The sequence below is a fragment of the Durio zibethinus genome, chromosome 2 (genome assembly GCF_047325235.1).
Source record: "Durio zibethinus cultivar Kanyao isolate XHJ-2024 chromosome 2, ASM4732523v1, whole genome shotgun sequence".
In the NCBI taxonomy this organism is placed as follows: domain Eukaryota; kingdom Viridiplantae; phylum Streptophyta; class Magnoliopsida; order Malvales; family Malvaceae; genus Durio; species Durio zibethinus.
The window spans coordinates 31,163,993-31,169,549 of record NC_143163.1 but is presented as its reverse complement, the minus strand read 5'-3'; the positions used below and the strand labels follow the sequence as shown (position 1 = coordinate 31,169,549).

Genomic DNA, 5,557 nt, shown 5'->3' with positions numbered 1-5,557 from the left:
CATTTAGTACCCATGATTCTTAGTGCCTAAGACATAATTTTTTAAAATATTTTTTCATCAACATGCTCATCAAAATCATATTTGTAAAGTTCAAACTTTGACTACAATTTGAAAAAAGGAAATTGAAAAGAAAATGTCAATATATATTATATGAATTGCTACTATTAACTAAAAACTAAAAGATTATTGTCATAACATTAGCTAGCAACTAAAACATTATTGTATCGATACCTCTAAAACATTATCGTATTGATACCTCTAACGTTTTTCACATTTCTTGCTTTTTATCATCCAACACTTCATGTCAATTTGTATAATTAATTGATGCAAAGCTAGGCATTTTCACCATGCTACCAATGAATCAAGTTAAAAACAAGATTCATCACCAATAGGTATAGCATCATCATTGCCCTTAACAGCAACATGCTCCCCTTCTTCCACATCCCAAATATCAGCCATACATGTAAGACCTTAAGCTTTTTTATGTTGAACATTTCCTACATTGAAAAATTATATGTAAAAAAAATAATTAAATTCATTAAAAATTGTAATTGTATAACATTATAACACATAAAGAATTGTACTAACAGATATATAGTGTTTTTATACTTGAATTATGTTGAACTTGTTCATCCTAATCTTCATTATTTGTAGTTTGAAAAATTGGTTCTTGAGATTCTTGAATAGGCTCATGTTGTAAAGCTTTTAAATTTATAGGCTCATGTTGTAAAGCTTTTAAATTTATAGGCACATGTTGTTTTTCATATTGTGTTTGCAGTTGAAAACTAGAGGAACGATTTGTCCTAGTGATATTCAATCGTCTATGCTTTGCCATTTAAAGTATAATAATACATAAAATATACTAAGTACAATATAACAGAGTACTTGATAGTGGCAACCCATATAAAGCATAAAGTACAATTTATTATATTACATGATCACACAAAATTAAGTAATTCAAGCTAGTAACAAAAAACAAAATATTAGTGAACTATGTTTTACATTGCAAAACCTTAACAACAATTTAAACTATTACATAGAATTAAAATATGTCCTCCCTATTATATTCATCTATGGGATCTTCTTCTACATGCTCATTTTTCATCTCTGGTGTGACCTTCATTCATTCATCATCAACTTCACTTCTAATATAATTTGAAGTACCATGTGTGTCATCAAATTCAATATGAATTTCTCTATTTTCTTGCTCTCTATATAAGGATGATTCATCACCCATATCAAATACATCTCTAAGTTTTACATGCTTAACAAGAACCCAACCATTAGGTCTTTCATCCTTCACATAAAAAGCTTTCTTAGCTTGTAATGCTAAGATAAAAGGATCACGAACCAAATTAGTTCCACGATGAGCTAGATGTGAAAATTTCACAAGAGTAAAACCAAATTTATCCTTCTTGCAACCTCTATTTATATCAATCTAATGACATTTAAATAACATAACTTTCATTCTATAAGTATAATTCAACTGAATGATGTCTTTTAAAACCCCATAATAGTTAACTTCTTTTTCAATAGGTTGTGCATCTCTTGTACTTGCATAACTCATTATCTTGGTTGTTACAACAACCCTACTATTTTGAGTTTTCAAGTATCTCTTATGTGCCTTTGTATGAAATCTAAAATCATTAACGATATAGCCAGTGTATTTCCTAATAGTATCAGTTAGACCATGAGCAAGCCATTTAAGTTGATCTGTGATGTTTACATTTCCTTGTTGATCTAAATTGCCAGCCTATCCACTTTTATATTTGGTTAAAATAATAATCCAACTATAAAAACTTTAATTACATATTTTAAACCATGATATGCAACGTACATGATCATGAAACTAATCATGAAAAGTTTCACTTTGTAACTTTTGTATATAATATGGCATAAGTCAAGGAGACCGATTACACCTTTTAATAAATTGCTCATAGTTTTTACATGAAAAAAATTCTTAGAAGACTATATAATATACTATAAAAAAAATTGTCAAGTATAATATGCATGTAAATAAATAATCTTACTTTATAAAAGAAGCAACTTTAGCAAAATTAAATAAGACATATCGATGTACTTGAACCAAAGTTATAGCATCAAGTACAATTTGTGAGATCCTTTCATGCTTGTTAACATTAAAACTTTTATGTTTTAATGTTCCCAACAGTCTTTCTATAGTAGAAAGAATGGATTTATTTCCTCTACAAAAGGATTCTTGTCTTTATTTTGGATGGGTCAATTAAAAATAGTTTCTATCCCATCAAATTTTCATGAACAAAAAGTTATGCATTCATTTGCTAAGTACCCTTCTACAATTAAACATTTAGGATAAGCTTTATTGTGCACATATGATTTAAGAGTAAGAAGAAACCTATATAAATAGAAGTTCAATAGAAAAGATTATTAGCAAACATCCTAGTTGAAATTTAAGTAAAAAAATCTATAATACTTTAAGATATACCTCTCAATAGGATACATCTACCCATAAATGACTGGATCGACAATTTTTGCTTCATTTGCCAAATGGATAACTAAATGTACCATTATTGTGAAAAAGGAAGGAGGAAAAATCTTCTCCATTTCACATAAAATTGATACAGTTCGAGACTCAAGTAATTCAAGCTTATGTTCTTCGAAAACTTTAGAATAAAGTTTTTTAAAAAAGGTACACAAATCAATAAGAACTAAACACACCTTATCAGGTAAAAACTATCGTATTGCTATAGGAAGAAACTCTTGCATTAAGAAATGACAATTATAACTTTTGAGCCTTATTAGCTTTCATTGTTTAAGTTACACATAACATGAGATATTTGAAGAATATTCATCTGAAGTTTTCATTTTCTTGAGAATTTTTAAAAAAGAATTTTTTTTTAATTAAGCTCATTTGATATGAAGCTTGAAGCAAGCATTGGGTGTTAGTGTCAAGACAAGTCTTTGGATGAAGAAGACTCCTTATACCCATTTCTACAAGTTCAAGTCGTGCTTTGTAGTTATCCTTTGACTTTACTTCTTGCCCAATAAATATACCAAGAATGTTATCACAAATATTATTTTTTATATGTATCACATCAAGATTGTGACATAATAGAAGATGTTCCTAATAAGGTAATGTGAACAAAATACTATTTTTCTTCCATGGCCCATCTTCATTTCCATTCCATTGTTTTGACTATCTCAAACTTCACTCTCGGATGGTGGTAAATGAGCACTTTTAAATTCTTGAGTCCTATCAAGTGATTTTTTATCATCCGAAACTTATGATTAGGTTGCAACCACCTACAATGGCACATGTAATAATACTTTCTACCATGTTGTAACCACTTAGATGTAGTATCAAGTTCACAGCAAGGACATGCATACTCTCCCTTAATACTTCACCCAAACAAATTAGCATATGCAGGAATGTCATTAATGATTCAAATTAATGCTGCACATAATTGAAAGTTTCAATTTTTTAAGGCATCAAAAGTCTAAACACAAACTTCCTAATGTTCCTACAACTCTTTTACCAAAGGTTATAGGTATATATCTATATTGTTTTCAGGACCTTTTGGATTAGGAATAAGTAGGGAAAGAATAAAGTTTGGCTATTTCATACACATCTATGGAGGCAAGTTATAAGGTATTAATATCACATGCCAAGTGCTATGTGTCACACTCATAGTTTTGAAAGGGTTAAAGCCATCAAAAGCCAATCTCAAGTGAATATTACGAGGGTTAAAGGAAAACTTAAGATATCAAGAATGTAATTTTTTTCAAGCTAGAAAATTTATAGGATGCCTTACATGTCCATCCATAGTACGCTCATATTCATGCTAAGTCATCAAAGAAGTAAATTTTGAAGACAAGAATAACCTTTATAGTCTTGGAATTAAAGGAAACCAACGTAAAATCTTAACAGCTTTTTTTTTTCTAACACTATATCTTAGAGATCACTTTCTACATCATTCAAGCTCTCTTTCCACCTAGAAGCATCATATTTTGAAATATTTCTTCATTTGTCTTATTCTTCTAAAACAACATTCAATCATTGGGACAAGCATGAATTTTTTTCATATCCTAAATTTAGGGCAAAAATCATTTTTTTAATTCTTGATAAGACCCTAGCAGTGTATTACCCTCTGGTAGAGCAAGTTTCAAAACCTCTAACAATGTATTGAAAATTTTATTTATCCAACCATTAAAATACTTAATGTGGAACAAATAGATTACAAGGGAAAACTTTGTAAAGTTTTTGCAATTTGGATAAAGTTTCCCATTACATCTTTAAGTAAACCATAAAACTTGTCATTATCAATTATATGACCATGGTGTTGCTCCCCACTAGTATCTCCAGCTTGTATGTTACCCACATCAACATTCATAGCTTTTTCAATCATTATATCATGTAATAAATCATGAATGTCAGGACCTACCCATTTTTTTTCATCAGTAGTTGTTTTAGTAGGTAAACATGCATCCAAGACTTCTCTATGAAATACCCATCGAACATATCTTTTGAGAAAACCATTACATATTATGTGATCAAATGCATCTTTCCTATAAACTTTAAATGTGTTGACACATCACATTTAACACAAAGACACCAAAATTTTTCATCTTCAAATGATATTGCAAAGGCAAAGTTTAAAAAACTAGTGACCTTTTTATGTATTATTCATTTGAGATTTATCCATGCCTTATCCATAGAATGTCAGATCATTTGCCCTAGAAATAAAATGATATTTAATTTAAAAACTTAAATTAAAACAACAGCATTTAATTTAAGCATTAAATAAAATTTGACTACATAAGCATAATGTCACATTTTCATTAAGAATAATATTTCAGACATACTTTTATAATTAAATTTATGGATTTTTAGAAGAAGCATAACCAAGATCAGTTTTAGTTGAATAAGTAAAAGAGAGGTAGAGGATAGAAGAAAAAAAGCTCAAAACAAAAGTAAGAATATTTGAAATAACTCAAAATTGTAAAAGGACAAAATTTGGGTAGCTTGTAAAAAAAATTTAAACAAGGATTTGGGCTATAAAGTTAAAAAGATCGAAGGTGAGGGAGAGTGAGACAAGATAAGCTTCAAGTGAGGTAAAGACTAAAGATGAGGTAAATATGGTGTGAACAAAATTTTCACTACTTTTGTTTTAATAAGTTTAGATTTTTTAAAAAGTTTTCATTCCAAAGACATAGGAGCATAAGGTAAGGACGGTGAATTATTGAAGGCATTTTTTGCCATTAAATGCCTTAAATAATCTTTAAAAAATCTTGGCATCTGATTATTCAAGGCGTTTATGGCCAACAATGCCTTGAATAATCTCCTTCAATTTTTATGACAGGATTATTGAAAGCTTTTTTTTGCTAAAAATACTTTGAATAATCTCTAAAAAAAATTTTATACGAGATTATTGAAGGCGTTTTTTGTCAAAAATACCTTCACTAATCTCGTTCATTTTTTATGAAGGGATTAATCAAGGCATTTTAGCAAGAAAAATGCCTTGAATAATCTTTTACAAAAAAATTGAATCCCCTTATATTTTTTATGAGTAGATTATTC

The 5,557-nt window shown here is 28.9% G+C and overlaps 1 pseudogene; it reads right to left on the bottom strand.

Moving 5' to 3' along the window:
- Positions 1-1,123: 1,123 nt before the first annotated feature.
- Positions 1,124-4,370, bottom strand: LOC149520126 (uncharacterized; annotated as a pseudogene).
- Between the last annotated feature and the right edge of the window lie 1,187 nt (positions 4,371-5,557).